This window comes from Lineus longissimus, unplaced genomic scaffold (genome assembly GCF_910592395.1).
Source record: "Lineus longissimus unplaced genomic scaffold, tnLinLong1.2, whole genome shotgun sequence".
NCBI lineage: Eukaryota > Metazoa > Nemertea > Pilidiophora > Heteronemertea > Lineidae > Lineus > Lineus longissimus.
The window spans coordinates 15,554-35,948 of record NW_027020282.1 but is presented as its reverse complement, the minus strand read 5'-3'; the positions used below and the strand labels follow the sequence as shown (position 1 = coordinate 35,948).

The 20,395-nt window shown below is 43.6% G+C and overlaps 1 long non-coding RNA gene across 4 annotated transcripts; it reads left to right on the top strand.

Annotated features, from left to right (window-relative positions):
• The first annotated feature begins 1,153 nt into the window (after window positions 1–1,153).
• On the top strand, window positions 1,154–13,856 carry LOC135503571 (uncharacterized). Of its 4 annotated transcripts, none has more exons than XR_010449919.1 (5): window positions 1,154–1,263; window positions 7,922–8,206; window positions 8,336–8,533; window positions 9,164–9,303; window positions 11,173–13,856. It is a non-coding gene; the product is annotated as an uncharacterized LOC135503571 (long non-coding RNA). The 4 variants fall into 4 exon arrangements; XR_010449918.1 differs by having other exon boundaries at window positions 8,336–8,895; XR_010449920.1 differs by having other exon boundaries at window positions 8,114–8,206; window positions 8,336–9,303.
• Window positions 13,857–20,395: the final 6,539 nt, after the last annotated feature.

Here is a 20,395-nt window from a genome sequence, read left to right as displayed (position 1 = left end):
CAACAGGATTTTGGGAAGGAGGGGGCGCATATCCTTTAAAAAAGGGCACTTATCCTCCAAACCGAAGGTGCGTGATGCGACACAGCGGGGGATCTGGGCGGACTCCCCCAAGAAATTTTATAATTTATACGTGTCTCAGATGCGTTTCCTGGCATCTGAGATAAAAATATCTCAGCCATACACTTTTGAGTAAATTTCTAAAACCTGGAAGAGAATGGTCTTGGAGAGCCCTGAGTGTGCCTATTTGATAGAGACTTAGAAATATATGATTTCCAGGCATCTAGACCCGGCCCCCCTACTTGCAACTAAGGGGTACGCATATGCTTGTTCCACTTTTCTCAGGGTTGGGGGTGTTTTTCAGGACCGAAACTAGGGGAAACTCGGGGAATTTGGGGGGGTCTTTTATTCGTCTTCAGGATGTTTTTTCCCTAGAAAACCTTACTTTGGGGGGGTCAAATCGCATGTCTCCCCGAGGGTAGTGCCCAAGAACTGTTTTGGTTGTGGAATTGCACCCCAAAATGGTGCTGTCCATCATTTTCTCACCAAAAAAGAGAGGGAGTCCACCTAATCTTTCCTTATTAAGTTTTTCCAGACATCCCCTCACTGGTAGAGGGTTTGGAGCCTGATATTGCCGAGTTTGGGGGCATTCAAACTTGGTGTCCCCTAGTTTGGACCAATGTGGGGGGTCATTCAAACCTAATATCCCCTTTGGGGGGTCATATGACCAAAGGGTTTCCCTAGCTTAGGGGGGTAGGCCTATTCTTAGTGGTAGTAACAAGCACTGGTGCGTCTTATTTCCGGGAGTGGGGGGGCATCTAAATGGCTACTTGCCAGGGGTAAAAAAGGGTACCGGTCCACGTTTGCCCGCCTAGCTGGCGACTGCCGGAACCGAGGAGTGAGACCGAAGCAGAGTGTTCACAGCGGATGAATCTTGACCTGGTTGACCTAACTCAAAATACACAATAATTACTACATTATCAAGATAAGCGATTAACTCATTGTTTCACCTGTGAAATAAATAACTTATTAGGCCTATAGGAGAATACTACAATAGTTTGATAATATAACAAGACTTTGGAAGAAACTGGTTCCGGTACTACATTTCCGGTGCAGCATTTATCGATAGTGGCGAAATTTGTCTTTCCAAATTTTGTATCTTGCGTGTCTTGAGTTGAACACAACTTCGTAATCCATGTAATCCGATTTTGGCCACTGGAAACAGAAATCGTCGATTATCTTGGGTGGGCGATGTAGCTCCTAATGGTAACTGTCTATATGCCGTAAAACATTTATTGAAAGATCTACTGAAAACGTGTTCTAATTGAAATGCTGAGAGAGATGTCTTGTTCTCATCATGCGCCACTAATACAGGGTGTCCCTCAAAAAACAAAAACCCACCGAAAGAAAGGGATAACTCAAAATGTATAAATCATATAGAAAACCGATTGCAGTTTCAGAAACTAGAAGCTATAATCTTCCTTTGGATACCTTCATTGGATGCCTACTGTCACGGATGGCTGAGCACCACTCCCTTCAAAACCATAGACAGCAATTTTGAGACACATTTCTTCACAAAATGTCCAAATCTTCACGGTTAGTTTTCTTAACCCTTTCGAGACTGATTTAACAGGCTCCAACCCCACCTGCCGGCCTGATTTAACAACAAAAATTCAGAATTACCTGATAAAAGTTGCTCAGAACCATCGAAAACCGCAGCGAAATAGGCGATATCTCATATGAAAGGGTATTCCCCCAAGCATGATATCATTGCACACTGCCACTGGCTGAGACTTTAAGCGATTCTGGTGTAGGGGATTCCGGCGTTAAATTTGAATCGAATTTGCCCAACTCGACGATCGTCGTGCTTAGTCACGAAAGGATATCAAGAAGGCATTGGAAAAGGACAAGACCACAATTTCTGAATTATCTGTTGGTTTATGGTTAACTCACAGTCAGCAACATACTTTCAGTTGTAATGTACGCCCCAATGCCCTCAATATGTCCTCTGCCCCCCGGGCCTCTGCCTAGACAAAGTGTACCCTTGTCCACCTACCTCATGTACCTGCACTCTCATTTCTCTTCATCATTCATGTAGGCCTACGAAACCTCAACTTATGCTCAATGATTTTAATGACAATGCTCACACTAAACACAGGCATTTCCACAGGATCACCTGGGCCGACTTCGATTCACAAACTCTGGAGTAGAGTCGAGTAGAAAATCTGCCACCAGTAATGACGTCAACTCACGAATACGCATGCCTACTTGGGTCTCGAATTGAATTGCATCTACAACTCGGGTCAGACACTGCTCATGCGCAAACTGCCCCATCGTTGTTGTTGTCGTCATGCAGACAGCAATCCAGAATAACCGAGAATGACTTGACATTGAGAAAGCCTCATAATGATTTTCACGAATCACCGATCACACTACAATCAGCAAAATCACTAAAATTTACTCAAAAGCCATTGAAAATTGTTAATTTTCAACAAGTTTGAATAAATTTATACCGTAAAATGAACTTCCGGTAGCCATCTTGTATTAGCGACTTGAGTTCAACTCTCGACGGGCCAAGGGTCAGTCGGGTCGTGTATAGCGACATGGCAACGGTGCCGCCATGTTGGTTTGACAGTTCGGCAACTCGAGTAGAGTCAGCACTACGATTGGAACTCGGGTCACTCGAGTACGTCTCGAGTCCCAATCGAAGTCGACCGTGGCGATTCATTAAATTTTGCTTTTGACTTTGAGGTGTACAGTACCTTCAAGCTCACAATGCAATGAAAATACCCTCATAGCCAGAATCATTCCATTGGGCGATAATCAACAGGGCTACAAAATCAGTTAGCATGGGGCATCATCTTGTGGGACCCCCCCCCTCAGCTCCGGGCCCAAGAAACGGTCCCCACTAACACTTGAATGCAGCAACAGATTAGGAATGACATTTATATCATGGTTGTTTGGCTTTTGAGCAATGACTATGAACGGAGGTGTGTCCTTTCCCTTTCAATGAAATTACCGATAAATTTGGACATTTCTGAAATCTGCCTATTGTTTTGAAGAGAGTGGTGCTCAACCATCCGTGACAGTAGGCAAACTGCACACAGCGCCACCTCACTAACGTTTGTGACACTGCCTTCAAGTCCAGACTACTTTGGTGGATGAGTTTGCGAGTTTCCAATGTTCTGCATTCTGATCCCTGGACCAGATTGTTAAGGTTGCTGGTTTTTCACCCGTAGCGCACGCTATGATCTTGCATCATGTTAGGCACAGTCCGGAGGCACCTCTGTTACCCCGACCAGTTACCTAACAGAGATTTGAAACATCGCGCGTTTCTCTGCATTACGTCCGTACATAACGTCATGTATGTCGCACATGACGTAATGTATTAGCGCAGTGCATTGAAATTAAATAGAATTACTGAAACGAATTTTTCATTGATAATTTGTCAGAAAATCCAGAATATACAAATTGTTGCGAGCAATAAAAGATGAAGTTTGGTGCAAAACAAGTTGAAACAATCTGATCATAGCGCGCGCTACGGGTGAAAAACAAGCAGCCTTAATCTGATACAGGGTGTAGTTAACGTACGCCTCTGCCTGTGCACTCGCTGGGCAGTTCTCTATCCGTCCGCCGAACTGAGGCAGACTGATGAAATAGTGTGCTGCATTTCAATCAACATTTCTACAAAAACAGGCAAATATTCAGCATATATTAATTTTTATGAGTCAGAAATACTTTATTGCTTGTTGAAATTGACTTCGTATGGACAAAAACTTGCTAGATTTTAGTTGATTTCAACTGCGCCTGAGACGCAGTCGCATAAGAGCCAATTTTTATAAGATTCAGGCAGTGGGTGATATATGACCCCCTCAGGTTGACCTGAATTTTTTTCCCCTGCAAGGCCTATAGGTAGATAGAAGAAATCCAAATTTTTAGGTCTGGGAACCCAACGGTTTTTTTTCTAGGCCCCCTCAAAGGATCGGCCTTTTGAGGGTCAAAAGTGCACTTCTTCAAATTTTGGGATTTGAAATTGAAATATTGGGATGCGCCCTCATCAGCCCACATGTCACTCTCAGATGTAAGGAGCTTCAGAAAATAACAAAATTTGGGTGGGCTGATGAGGGCGCCACCTGAAGGAGGCGCCTCAAAATGCAACTTTTTGTAAATGTGACACTTACATCTGAGGCATTTGTGGACTGCGCCCTCAACAGCCCATGCTAGTTTATGCATGATAGCAATCCACTAGGATGTCCACACTCTACACCATTGAAATTGACCTGGGATAGTGAGGGTGCAACAGTATAGGTGGCGCTAAAGTTGGACAAAATGGGGGTTTTGAGGGGGGCGCCATATATTGCACCCTCATCAGAATTTAATTCTAACTATTTCATCCTTTCCCCCTATCTGTCTACTAACTATCCTGTCAAGATTATAGTGGGTTTCAGCTGGATTAACCCTTTTCTGACCATGTTTTGTTTCAATGACTTAACCATTGAGGCCTATTGCAGTGCCATCTGTAGTCGATTACTGAAACTACGAACACCATCACTGATGTAACGAGACAAAACATGGTCAGAAAAGGGTTAATCCAGCAGAAACCCAAGACAATCTTAAGACAATCTTTTTAAGTTATAAATGTTGTAATGCTTTATCAAATAAAACATTGCCATTTGACGATTCACTCTCTAATTTTAGTATTTAATGGGGGTAACCGGAAAAACGCCGACCGACCGACTGACCGACTGACCTACCATCTATATCATAATACTATAAGGCGGCTCGCTAAAGTGCCATTTGGGGGTCGTGTTTCGTCTGGAAATTTTGCACGTTTGCAGGTGATATGTTATCCTGATGCAACGTCATGTTTATTTTCGGAAATTTACTTCAGCGGAGCAGTAATGAGGGATTTTTAATCGGACACGGTCAATTCTCCTTACAACTCACGGAAGCCAAGCCATTGCTGTTTAGTTATGCAGGGGATTAATGAATCACCTGCACTCCCACCCCACAGGGTGACTAACACTACCTGTTGAACGGCTGGCTGTAGGGGGGTGATTGGAACAGCCTGTACACGTGTTGACCTGCTGAACCAAGGTTAATGTTATTTTTCAATCCACGATTGTAGGCCTAGGTCACCTGATCTTCGAGATTTCGCGGGGAAAGAAATTGTAAACAAACGTATGTGTGCAGTTCAAATGTAAACAAAAATGTATTTTTGGTATTTTCGGTTGCTGGACTTGGGTTTTCCCGCAGTAAGGAGCTGGGGTCAAATTGGTGGTCTATTGTTTATGGGTACTGTGTTAGCCAGAGCTAACTCGTGATAATGAAGGTTACCATGGTATGTTTATGAGCTCACCACAGCTCTCAATACTTGATCTGAAGAGGCGCGCTGAACCTGAAATGGCCTTATCAGGGAGCTGCTCACGGTGCTGAACTTCTAGCTTGCCTGTCGAGTAAGTGCCTTGCCCGAGACCTGGCTACATGTAGGAGGAGCACGCATTTTAAAGTTATAGTAGTGATAGTGCAATTGGTTCGAGCCATTTGGAGGCCGACATGTGAAGGCCTATCTGCATGGGTACTCCTTCTCCGTATAAAAAGGCGCATATTGCTGACGAAGGAACGAGGCATTGCCTCATCATCTCTATCGGACCAACTGATATACTTTTATATGCACGCATACAGCACGCCACAGCTAGGTCCGAGTCTGTGGACAAATGGTTGGTTTAATTTGTCTCTTCGATATGGCTCCTTTGATATTGCATTAGATGTTTATTGCAATTCAATCTATTCAAGGTATAGCCCATTTGAACCTGCCTGCGCCACGGGTACAATGCTAGTCATTCATAATACTATAGATCCATGCACTTGATTGGGACCAACGTTTACGAAAACGTCGCGTCACGTCACGTTACACTAATGTAAAATGCATGGTGACGTGACGACGGCCAACACTACGTCATGTAAACGTTGTTCCAAATCAAGTGCATGAATCTAGTGCTTTTGTGGGTAACCGGAAAAACGCCGACCGACCGACCGACCTACCGACCTGCCAACCTACCGTCATATGCAGTATCCCTTTCGCTTTTTATAGCACATGTATCTTCGTAGTGCCCAGCCCAATTCACGTGATGGATTCGGACATGTCTGACAGCAGCATCTCCAGTCAATTAAACCGGGAAAACGAGCCCGCGGTAAGGAACTGATAACGATACTCTAAAGATTTAAAAGATATGCTTTGTCTACATGGTCGGTGGATATAAAAACATGATTTGGGCCTAATCTATGCACTGTAGTTTTTCTACTCGAGTGTCTCGACCGATGCAATGCATGAACTGCAACGCGCAATATGCATTTGTTGTCATTTGAACAGCTTACGTGCGCTTGTTTACAATTTCATTTCACATGACCTGCTATCGTGGATTGTATATATCACATTGACTTATGAGACCTGAGACTCAAATACGAAACTCCTTGGGTTGGTAGGTCGGTAGGTTGGTCGGTCAGCGTTTTTCCGGTTACCAAGCGAAAGGGATACTGCATATGTCGGTAGGTTGGCAGGTCGGTCGGTCGGTCGGTCAGTCGGTCGGTCGGTCGGTCGGCGTTTTTCCGGTTACCTTTAATGGGCAGGTATATTCATGAAAATAGTGTAACGCACGTGACGTGGAATGGGCCAACTCCTCTGACTCTCCTAGTTGAAAGGACTGAGCAGGGATCAAAGTTCACTATAGGCGCACTGTGCGACCTGATCTCAAAACCGCAGTCGCATTCTGCATTTTCGGGTCTTTTCCGCATTTTCGGGTCTTTTTCGGGTGTTTTTTGGGTTCTTTGAGTCACACCGTGCGATATCGGGTTCAAAGCGGGTCACATTTCAAATTTTCAGGTCGCATATGCGACCAGTGTAGGGTAAAATTTGATCCCTTCTGAGACAAACAAGCAATCAAACAAACTTGATTATTGCCGCGTTCACACTAGCGTTTTAATTCGCATTTAAACCGAATTTGTTGCTTAATCCGGATTAAGCGTTCAGACTAGAGGCCCCTTAATGCGGATTATATGCGAATTAACAAATACGGTTTTAAATGCGTATTAATTAATTCGCACTTACTTAATCCGCATCAACATTTGCGGTATGAACGCCGTAGTGCGCATGAACGTGATTTATCGGGTAGTACAGCGTACGGGCATGCGCATTGCTAACTAGATCACTTCCTTCCGTTTTTTTCCACTGGAGATCAGCACGAGGTTTCATCAGTCAATTCCAAAATTTCTGCCCCGATTTACACGATTTACGTCTATGTTCCCCATTCATTCTCATTACTTGCAGCATGAACGCAAAAACCATAGCGAACCCTTCATTTTCACGATTAATTGCGTTTAACTCATTCAGCAGAGACAAGACCACAATTGATTTTTTAAGCCTTTTAGCAGTTAAATTGTCAATGTTTGACCGCGGCGCATCAAAGAACGCGTGGTGTTGTGAATCTGAAATTTAGATTATGTTATTCCGGACAGTCGGGCAAGTAAATGGTGAAAAATAAAATGGTGATTGACCACGGAAATTTTTTGATAATCGACAAATTAGACAGACTTTGATATTTCCACTCTTTTCAGCCAACTGGCAGAAAAAACTCAAAACACGCCCCCTATTACCCAATTAGCAAAATTCGAAATTAATTTTTTCATCAAATAATTTCTTTATATCTGTAGACTTGCCACAACAAATATTTTTTCAATACCTCTCCAAATATGTACTTGAATGAGAGTTAAAAACATGCACTCGTCTAATTGATAGGCCTCGACCCTCCAACCTATGAATATTCATTAGTGGTCTTGTCTCAGCAGATTATCATCTATGGGCGAAGCCATCTTGGAATGAATGACCTTGACCGCTAACTAGAGCAGTTTGATTCGTCTTTTGTAGATGGCGCTGTGGTAAATATGGACTAGTGAGATTCGTGTCTGAACACGGCTAGTTCGGAATGAGGGCTTGTCCGCATTCCGAAGTGCGGACTACGGAATACGGTTTAAATCCGCATCTAGTGTGAACGCAGCATATGACATGCAACACACCACACAATGCCACACCACTCATCAAGGAACCTCAATGTTGCAGATAAGCGAGCCCCCGAAAGATGCATCCGGATACCATCCCTCTCTGTTCTTCTCAAAGCCATGGCAAGCTGGAACTATGGATACAAAGCTGAAGGTCAGTATGCACCATGATACTTGGTTAATCATGGGGGGGACTGGTACCGGTATGATGTATTGTAAATGTGTATTTTTGTGATCGAATAGGTTTGAAAAACGTTGAGTATCCCTCGTCCTCTTCATTCAGATTCAGTGTACAGATGAGAACAAAATCAAAGTACGGTGACCGTAGCTTCTCGTGCTGTGGCCCTTACCTCTGGAATGGACTCCCTACAGCGCTAGGATGACCTAGAACAATTCAAGCTTGTCCTAAGACACACTTGTTTGAAAAATGGACAGAGAGGGGCGCTTTGAGCGTGGTATAACCACGGAAAGGCGCTATACGGTAAATAGCATTTTGATTTGATTTGATTTTAGATGAAATATGCCTGATGCTGCTAAGTGACACAGGGGTAGTCCCTAATTGTGATAATGACTATAAGACAACGAATTGTATACGTAATTTAGCTTTTATGATCATATTTTATGTATCAGTTCAGTTGATTACCGAGAACCTGCTGGCCTGGTGTATTTATACGTGATTTCATGGGCAAGGACCATGAGAAGTCACTCTTAGTCTTACGACTATTTCAAGCAATCAAGGAAATGTGCTGTGTCAAAATAGATAAAGCGGACTGCCATACCTCAAGGAATAAGTGAGCACTGCCCTAGCCCTTTGTGGAACATGATGTTCCTGTTAAACTTCAGGTTGGTACATTTTCTGTCATGTCTGTTTACTTTCAAATGAATTTTGAATCGGCATCTAATGAACACTGTCACGAGCCGGCTGTGACCTTTCAGCAATATGAAAGGCGAAAGAAATGTACGGTACATGAAACCTAACGTAAACACAGAATTGAATTGTTTATACTTTGCAACCTCCCCCCCCCCCCGCCCCGGCGGTGACAATGACTAAACTATAAACCAGTCTTTATCCTCTGGATGTATTTTCACAATTGCCCTCTTTCGATTGCAGGATACCACCATGCACCTCTTGTGCCAGATGGATTGGAGAAATTTGGTCCACTCCGTCTCTGAGGGGTTTCCCCTATAAAAGAACCCTCTGCTTTGTGGCACGGCGAAGTATGAACAAGGCAAATCATGGAGACCTATGCTGTAAGTTAAGTACAACTACAATATTGCTATCATCTGTTAGCCTGATACCCCATCACTAACCGCAATATCCTGCACTATTATTGCTCTATCATTTTAAATAGTCAAGTGTGGTCAGGCCTTTATATTATATACCCCAAAAGTAACAACTTTATACGTCGAATTCCAAATTAGGGGTCACCAAGATCATGAAGATGTCCCCAAATTCAAAAATGACCTCCTGGAGCGTTTCTGGCTCTAGGCTCACCTGTGGTGAGCCTTTCCCATGACGAATTTTGTACAGATGTACCCCTAGTTGACCGCTACACAGAGACCAAATCGTGGCCTCGTATGATTCATGGTTAGGCCACCAGGGGGCCAAAGGACAAACAGGGAAATATATGTTCCCTCCCTAATTATTACTGGCACTACTGGTCTGAAAAACTTTTGAAAAATATGGTAAAGTACTTCTACCAATGGGACATCACATATCCTCTGGGTTTTTTTATTTGGCCTCCTGTTCAAGGTCACAGAGGTTAGTATGTCAACGGCACCGCCGTTGGTCAAAAGTGGCACGTTTTGTGACCTCCTTAGTCAGAGATTTCAAACTTTTTCTCGAAGCAGACGAAATAATTCTGTGGCATAATTTGTTGACTTAAGAATGTCAGAGTGGTATAAAAATGCACAGTAGAGGAAGTACTATTGAGAAAAAAAAAAGAGGGTGTTGCTCTCTGGAGGGAATCTAAATAGTAAAGGCCTGGTGGTCTATAGGTGATCGTGAGAGGGGCAAAATCCTTGCTGACATTCGGGTAACTGCCCCTTTAACAGTGATAGCGAGAGGGGCAAAATTCTTGCTGACACTAGGGTAACTGCCCCTTTAACAGTGATAGCGAGGTGGGCTAAATTCTTGCTGACACTGGGGTAACTGCCCCGCCTTTAAAACAGTAATAGCGAGAGGGGCAAAATTATGACATAGGGCCTAGGGGTAACTGCCCCTTTAACAGTGGTAGCGAGAGGGGCTAAATTCTTGCTGACACTAGGGTAACTGCCCCGCCTTTAAAACAGTAATAGCGAGAGGGGCAAAATTATGACATAGGGCCTAGGGGTAACTGCCCCTTTAACAGTGATAGCGAGGTGGGCTAAATTCTTGCTGACACTGGGGTAACTGCCCCGCCTTTAAAACAGTAATAGCGAGAGGGGCAAAATTATGTCATAGGGCCTAGGGGTAACTGCCCCTTTAACAGTGGTAGCGAGAGGGGCTAAATTCTTGCTGACACTGGGGTAACTGCCCCGCCTTTAAAACAGTAATAGCGAGAGGGGCAAAATTATGACATAGGGCCTAGGGGTAACTGCCCCTTTAACAGTGATAGCGAGAGGGGCTAAATTCTTGCTGACACTGGGGTAACTGCCCCGCCTTTAAAACAGTAATAGCGAGAGGGGCAAAATTATGACATAGGGCCTAGGGGTAACTGCCCCTTTAACAGTGATAGCGAGAGGGGCAAAATTCTTGCTGACACTGGGGTAACTGCCCCTTTAACAGTGATAGCGAGAGGGGCAAAATTCTTGCTGACACTGGGGTAACTGCCCCTTTAACAGTGATAGCGAGAGGGGCAAAATTCTTGCTGACACTGGGGTAACTGCCCCGCCTTTAAAACGGGCAAAATTATGACATACGGCCTAGGAGTAACCTCCCCTTTAACAGTAATAGCAAGAGGGGCAAAATTCTTGCGGACATTTGAGGTAACTTTTATCAGTCTCCCATTTTGTTTCCATGGCCATTCACGAGAGGCACAGCAACATGAGTTGTTTAGTCATGGTTCATTGTGCACACCGAATCCCTTATCTTTTGCATTACTGGCTAGTTGATCTAATTTTATCAAATTTCTACTTCAGGTCTATGATTTCTGTGCATATCCCATTGCAATGGAAGTGGGCATATCAGTGAAGTTCCGACAAAGGAGAGTTATGTCCAGCTACTCGATATACAGGAGATGATCCGGAAACTATAAGGCAATCACATGCGATAACATACCACATCATTGAAAAGATCGCTACATGTATTGTCCTGTGTCAATATACTGTAGAACAGAATAATTTCCCCGTGTTAAATTTTCGTGAATTGCTGATCATAGGCCTATTCGCGACAGGATAATTTCGCGAGACAAGGGCTGTTTTTTCTAGATTTTTTTTAATGGCAGTAATATCAGAAAGGTGCTGTTTTTAATAATCAATAACACCTACTTCGGCACATTGCATTACACACACGGACAATGGTTTCGCAAGCACTGGTGTCAATAAATTGAGGAGTTTGGCATCCCTTGTTGAGTAATTTTAAAACTGAATAAACTGAATAAAGGGTCAAATTAGGCCCGCAATCAGGTCACCAAGCTACCAGGCAAGCTGCTTGGGGGACCAAACAATGGCTTCTGATCACGGAATAAATTCTGATTACGTCAATCGCTGCTGAATGAAATCAGGTTAAAAACTTTGCCAAGAACAGAACATTTTCGCGGCATAAAATTTTCGCGACTAAGAGTAGACCCTCCTGCACGAGAAATTTTCCTGTTTTACAGTACATAATACATGATATAAACCAGCTTGCCACAATCTATGGAGTTGAGATGAGTGGGATTACACCACAATGCACGAAATACTAGACGACTGCAAATACAGTACGAAAGGAAATAACTACATTTTTGCAACATCGAAATTATATGATCCTGCCGTGAAAACTGTGCGTGCACTTGGAGACATTCACCTTGGTCATATCAATTCGATATTCCAGCACAGTTTTAGGGATACCACTGGTGTTTTCTGTTTGCTGGAAACATGGTGACATCAGAATTCACTATGGACTGTTTCTGTCCGCAAAGATGGACCCCACGACTAAGTGCACTTTTCCAATCTCTAGAGTCAGCAAGTTGCTTTACACAGCTGAGGAGGACGATCGACTTTTCTTTTTGAATTGCAACATCTTACTTGCTGCCTGACTGATTTGATATACTCAAAACTTGGACCACAATATTTTCTTGGAAAAAGCTATTTCTCAGATTTGCCCTGCATGCATATCCTGTTTGTTAAGTCCATGAGTTCGTGCGTTCTGGTGTATTGTGGCAACAATTGAATGACCCACTCTCATTATAAAATACGATCGTTGAATGACCTTACAAATGGGTGTTTAGAGCATTTGGTCACATTTGATTTGATTTGATTTGTCATGAACTGGGGTCACAATATGAGGGATCGGTTACATATTATTTTTTTCATGGCATTTCATTTAGCTATTTTTTCCTTAATACTGTATTTACATGTACAGAGGAGTATCATGAGGTGTCAAATTAATCCCTAGAATGTCTTCTTTCCAATGATATAATCACAGCCTGATTTGGTTGGATAATTTTTACTCAAGAGGGTGTTTGAACGTTCTATTATAGTACGTCCATAGGAGATGCCCTGAGAGAAGTATTGCCTAATTGACCAATTCTCCAAGTTCATTTTCATGCATGACTTTGTTTAATTGGTGACTGTACATGTATGACCTTACAAATGGAATTACACTAAAATATCTGTTGTTTTCATTGCGATGCTGGTTTTCAAACATTTTCAATTCAGGAATATCTGTTCTATCATGAAAGTCTTTCCCACAATGCAGTAGCTGAGGAAATAGTGCATTACACTAGATACCCAACTGTAAGGTCACATATTTTCTTCAATACTGTAAAGTAATTAGTTGTGATTATAAAGTTGCTGGTGGAAATGAAATGATCTGCTTACCAGTATGTCTCTCCTACTCAATTCCAAGTTCATTATCATGCATGTGCATCTGTTGGACTATGTTTTCATTGCAATGCATGTTTTCAAAACATCTCCTTAGGAACATGCTTTCTGTGGTGTGCCGCAACTTCATTCTGATTTGAGACAGGTGCAATGATGGGTGTGGTGCATGGATGGGGCAATGGGAGATACTGTTGTTTACCTTTCAGTAGTTTTGTATCAATTTGCATTTCTCTGGAAATTGAGGCCTACTTGACAATTTGTACTGCCAATTTTATCAGGATAAAACGCTACTATAGTGAACATTTCATGGTTTACAGTATACAGTATACCGGGAGATGTATTGTACCTAAATGTTTTAAATTTTAAAGATTGTCTTTTGCTACTGTGTTTTAACATTTTAGCTCCTAGAAATATTATTATGTCATGCCTGTAGCTTCCTAGACGCCCGGATCGGCCCGCTGAAAGTTGGGTCATAACAATGGAACAGCATTATAAACTGGTGTTGCGGAGGCCTCATGCCGAAGCTATCGCCACGCCATCTGGTATCAGGTAGCAGGACTGAATCTTAGAGGAATCCGCTTTGCGTAACACTTGGCTCTGTTGCAATTTTGCAAAGGGGGCCAGGAAGTAATCGTCAGGACGGTTCCGGGCGTCTAGGTGCTAAAGAGTTATGTGCAAATACGGAATAAGTGTAAAATAATGGTATTAAAGTTGTTTTAAGTGTAAATAATAATTGAAAGTATATGGCATACATTACACTTCAATTCTCATACAGGATGTATCTTGAATAAAATCTTCAAAAATAAGAATTTTTCAATAAGCTACATATCATTCAAATCTATGGTCGATAGGATTTTGTTTAGTGAAAACCCCGTCAAAAAGTACACACCCATTAACCCACAATGAGCTGTTTAAAAAACATGTGACAATCGGTTCTGACCCTGACCATTGATTGTGATCGTTCCCAATCGTTTTCCTGATCAACGGTCATCATCGTGGCAGTCGGTTGTGACCCTGACCATTGATTTTTGATCATAAACAATCGTCTTCCTGATCAACGGTCATCATCGTGGCAGTCGGTTGTGACCCTGACCATTGATTTTTGATCATAAACAATCGTCTTCCTGATCAACGGTCATCATCGTGGCAGTCGGTTGTGACCCTGACCATTGATTTTTGATCATAAACAATCGTCTTCCTGATCAATGGTCAACATCATCGTGGCAGTCGGTTGTGACCCTGAACATTGATTTTTGATCATAAACAATCGTCTTCCTGATCAACGGTCATCATCGTGGCAGTCGGTTGTGACCCTGACCATTGATTGTGATCATGACCAATCGTCTTCCTGATCAACGGTCATCATCGTGGCAGTTGGTTGTGACCCTGACCATTGATTGTGATCGTTACCAATCGTCTTCCTGATCAATGGTCAACATCATGACAGTCGGTTGTGACCCTGACCATTGATTGTGATCGTTACCAATCGTCTTCCTGATCAACGGTCATCATCGTGGCAGTTGGTTGTGACCCTGACCATTGATTGTGATCGTTACCAATCGTCTTCCTGATCAATGGTCAACATCATGACAGTCGGTTGTGACCCTGACCATTGATTGTGATCGTTACCAATCGTCTTCCTGATCAACGGTCATCATCGTGGCAGTCGGTTGTGACCCTGACCATTGATTTTTGATCATAAACAATCGTCTTCCTGATCAACGGTCATCATCGTGGCAGTCGGTTGTGACCCTGACCATTGATTTTTGATCATAAACAATCGTCTTCCTGATCAATGGTCAACATCATCGTGGCAGTCGGTTGTGACCCTGAACATTGATTTTTGATCATAAACAATCGTCTTCCTGATCAACGGTCATCATCGTGGCAGTCGGTTGTGACCCTGACCATTGATTGTGATCATGACCAATCGTCTTCCTGATCAACGGTCATCATCGTGGCAGTTGGTTGTGACCCTGACCATTGATTGTGATCGTTATCAATCGTCTTCCTGATCAATGGTCAACATCATGACAGTCGGTTGTGACCCTGACCATTGATTGTGATCGTTACCAATCGTCTTCCTGATCAACGGTCATCATCGTGGCAGTTGGTTGTGACCCTGACCATTGATTGTGATCGTTACCAATCGTCTTCCTGATCAATGGTCAACATCATGACAGTCGGTTGTGACCCTGACCATTGATTGTGATCGTTACCAATCGTCTTCCTGATCAACGGTCATCATCGTGGCAGTCGGTTGTGACCCTGACCATTGATTTTTGATCATAAACAATCGTCTTCCTGATCAACGGTCATCATCGTGGCAGTCGGTTGTGACCCTGACCATTGATTTTTGATCATAAACAATCGTCTTCCTGATCAATGGTCAACATCATCGTGGCAGTCGGTTGTGACCCTGAACATTGATTTTTGATCATAAACAATCGTCTTCCTGATCAACGGTCATCATCGTGGCAGTCGGTTGTGACCCTGACCATTGATTTTTGATCATAAACAATCGTCTTCCTGATCAACGGTCATCATCGTGACAGTCAGTTGTGACCCTGACCATTGATTGTGATCATGACCAATCGTCTTCCTGATCAATGGTCAACATCATGACAGTCGGTTGTGACCCTGACCATTGATTGTGATCATGACCAATCGTCTTCCTGATCAACGGTCATCATCGTGACAGTCGATTGTGACCCTGACCATTGATTGTGATCATGACCAATCGTCTTCCTGATCAACGGTCATCATCGTGACAGTCGGTTGTGACCCTGACCATTGATTGTGATCATGACCAATCGTCTTCCTGATCAACGATCATCATCGTGACAGTCGGTTGTGACCCTGACCATTGATTGTGATCATGACCAATCGTCTTCCTGATCAACGATCATCATCGTGACAGTAGGTTGTGACCCTGACCATTGATTGTGATCATGACCAATCGTCTTCCTGATCAACGGTCATCATCGTGACAGTCGGTTGTGACCCTGACCATTGATTGTGATCATGACCAATCGTCTTCCTGATCAACGGTCATCATCGTGACAGTCGGTTGTGACCCTGACCATTGATTGTGATCATGACCAATCGTCTTCCTGATCAACGGTCATCATCGTGACAGTCGGTTGTGACCCTGACCATTGATTGTGATCGTTACCAATCGTCTTCCTGATGAACGGTCATCATCGTGACAGTCGGTTGTGACCCTGACCATTGATTGTGATCATGACCAATCTTCCTGATTAACGGTCATCATCGTGGCAGTCGGTTGTGACCCTGACCATTGATTGTGATCATGACCAATCGTCTTCCTGATCAACGGTCATCATCGTGACAGTCGGTTGTGACCCTGACCATTGATTGTGATCATGACCAATCGTCTTCCTGATCAACGGTCATCATCGTGGCAGTTGGTTGTGACCCTGACCATTGATTGTGATCATGACCAATCGTCTTCCTGATCAACGGTCATCACCGTGTCAGTCGGTTGTGACCCTGACCATTGATTTTTTATCATAAACAATCGTCTTCCTGATCAACGGTCATCATCGTGGCAGTCGGTTGTGACCCTGACCATTGATTGTGATCATGACCAATCGTCTTCCTGATCAACGGTCATCATCGTGACAGTCGGTTGTGACCCTGACCATTGATTGTGATCATGACCAATCGTCTTCCTGATCAACGATCATCATCGTGACAGTCAGTTGTGACCCTGACCATTGATTGTGATCATGACCAATCGTCTTCCTGATCAATGGTCAACATCATGTCAGTCAGTTGTGACCCTGACCATTGATTGTGATCACGACCAATCGTCTTCCTGATCAACGATCATCATCGTGGCAGTCAGTTGTGACCCTGACCATTGATTGTGATCGTGACCAATCGTCTTCCTGATCAACGGTCATCATCGTGACAGTCAGTTGTGACCCTGACCATTGATTGTGATCATGACCAATCGTCTTCCTGATCAATGGTCAACATCAAGTCAGTCAGTTGTGACCCTGACCATTGATTGTGATCATGACCAATCGTCTTCCTGATCAACGATCATCATCGTGGCAGTCAGTTGTGACCCTGACCATTGATTGTGATCGTGACCAATCGTCTTCCTGATCAACGGTCATCATCGTGACAGTCGATTGTGACCCGAACCATTGATTGTGATCGTTACCAATCGTCTTCCTGATAAACGGTCATCACCGTGACAGTAGGTTGTGACCCCGACCATTGATTGTGATCGTTACCAATCGTCTTCCTGATCAACGGTCATCATTGTGGCAGTTGGTTGTGACCCTGACCATTGATTTTGATCATGACCAATCGTCTTCCTGATCAATGGTCATCATCATGTCAGTCAGTTGTGACCCTGAACATTGATTGTGATCAACAATGTTGTTCAACTTTGCACAAATTTTTCAAATTATTCATACAGAATCATTTCTAGCCTCAGCAGCCTAGTCATTCGGTGGAATCGGGGTCAAAAATTGCTTGGTGTACCTATCAAAGGCCTCTGTACACCATGGAGGCAGGGCCATAATCTGATTCAACAATCCATGTTGAACTTTGCACAGATTTTTCAAGTTATTCATACCGAATCATTAATAGCCTTATCGGTCTAGTCATTTGGTGAAATCGGCGTGAAAAATTGCTTGGCGTACAGAATGTACCTATCGAAGGCCCCTGTACCCAAATTGAGGCAGGGCCATGCTCCGATTAAAAAATCCAGGTTCAACGTCGCACACATTTTTCAAATCATTATTAGCCTCACAGGTCTAGTCTTTCGGTGGCCTTGGGCTGAAGAATTGCTAGGCATACCTATCAAAGGCCTCTCTACCCCCATGGAGAAGGGGCTATGCTCTGATTCAACAATGCATGTTCAACTTTGCACCAATTTTTCAAATTAAATGACATGTATTTAGACCGAAATATCATGAGCCCCACGGCATCATGGCATAGTCATTTGGTGAAGTTGGGGCAAATGATTGCTTGGCATACCTATCGAAGGCCTCCGTACCCCCATGAAGGCGGGGCCATGCTCCGATTCAACGTTGCTCAAATTTTAAAAAATTATTCATACTGAATAACTATTAGCTTCCATCAGTCTAGTCATTTGGTCGACTTAAGGTGCAAAAATTCCTTGGCGTACCTATCGGAGGCCTCCGGAACACCATGGATGCGGGGCAATGCTCCGATTCAACAATGCTTGTTCAACTTTGCACCAATTTTTCTAATTGCATGTATTCAGACCGAATCATTATTAGCCTAATAGGCCTAGACATTCGGTGGAATTTGGGTGAAAAATTGCTTGGCGTACCTATCGAAGGCCTCTGTACCTCATGGATGTGGGGCCATGCTCCGATTCAACAATGCATGTTCAACTTTGCAAATGTAGCCGTGGCTATTCGTACCGTGACGGTGTGAATTCTGGAAAGGTCGTGGCTATTCGTACCGTGACGGTGTGAATACGACGGTGGTTATGATTGGCCGTACCGTCACGGTGCGAATTATACATTCAGCAGTGATTGGTCGTACCGCGACGGGGCGAATTACTGTACAGTAAAAAATAGATCACACCGTTACGGTGAGAGAAAGGTACCGTACCGTGATGGTGCGATTAATACGGAGTGAATAAATAGATCGCACCGTGGTGACATGGGTGATGGTGGGTAAGGAGTGTAAGCCTAATTCATGATTGAGGTGGTGTTTCTTTGTGACGAGTGTTGGAAGTGCCTTTACTCCTGGCTCCGGGTGTGGGTAGGGTCCTCGACTTCCAGCCAGGCCAGTCGGCCCTGTCAAAAGCAGCATCACACAAGATGTCATAGCCAAAGGAGCCAGGGCATGCATATCGGTGGGGGGGGTGCATGTCAATGTGGGTGGTCCAAGTTCGTTTGGCGTTCTCCTCAAGGGTGGCCGGGGGGGGTGCAGGTGCATGTTCGTTTCGGTCTTCGCCACTTCCACACCCTATCATCCCCTCTACAGAACATTATGCAATAGGGCCTTGCTAGGCGTGATACTTTTTTCTCTTGTTCGGACACTGGTCGATCAATTACGTGATGTAGCAGGAGAAATAATCCTCAAAAAGTAGGACCGAATCATTGCCAATTGTGACCAACCAGCTAGGAATTGCCTCTTTCTCATACGAAAGCTGAACGTGGGGGTCCTTCTTCCTGATTTAGAATCTCAATATTTTGGGGGCTGATTTGAGCAAGAGAAGGCAGCACAGAGAACCGAAAATGAACAACAAGTCATGACTTCAACATCAGGCATCTAATATGTACAACTACTAGTATACAATGGTGCAGAATATTTACAAGAGAAGGCAGGCAGCACAGAGAACCGAAAATGAACAACACGTCATGACTTAAACATCAGGCATCTAAATGTACAGCTATACAATGGTCCAGAATATTTAGTGTTAGAATGCTTACAGGGTTACAATATTTACACACAGTCACAGCATCAATATTGCTTTGAAGTGCCAGTCTATGTACTTTTGCTCAACTTCAGCTCGCCGGAAAACAGTTATACAATCACCAATCAATTTAAAACTCAGTCGGGGTATACGTAGATGCCCTTTCTACCAATGTCTATAAAGTTTCAGTGAGCAAGTTGAACATAACTACTCTCAGTGCCGGTAAAAGATAAGTGAGCGTTCGTGACGCTATGACGTATTCGGGACATGTCATGTTCATTTTATACTAGTGTATTTTGTGACGCCGTCGTAGGATTTCGTCGCGATTCTAAAGTTTAGCCGTATATTGTTTTACAAAACACAAGCAGCAAGGAATTGATCTGGTGCACAAAGAAGTAATAAACTGTTCAAACACTGTCCAAGCCAAAATGCCAACATGCACTCCGATGACCATGCAATGCATGCATGCACGCCGCGCCTGCACCGACACTGTACTCCCGGTCAACGGGTCATGCCGGAATTGCAAACAAAAACACTCCATAAAGTCATATCTACGTAAGCAAAGGCCCAAAAGTAACCTACACACGGTGCTCGGTGGTATACTCCTCACACTGGACCACTTCGAAAAATAAAAGAATGGGAGAAAAATTCTTTTTGGAGTACTTACAGCACACTTGAAGAGACATGAGAGAAGCAGCTTGTACAGGAGACAACCGGCATGACCGGACGCGAAATTTTTTCTGCAGGATACTTCTGCCACAGTGTACATCTGACAGCCAATCACAATTGGCGCGATCTTTGACGTCACACTGTTTATTTATGCATGATAATGCAAATACAATGGACGATACCGAGTCGCATGCCGAGTGCCACTTCAACTGTGAATGTGACAATAGTTCATTG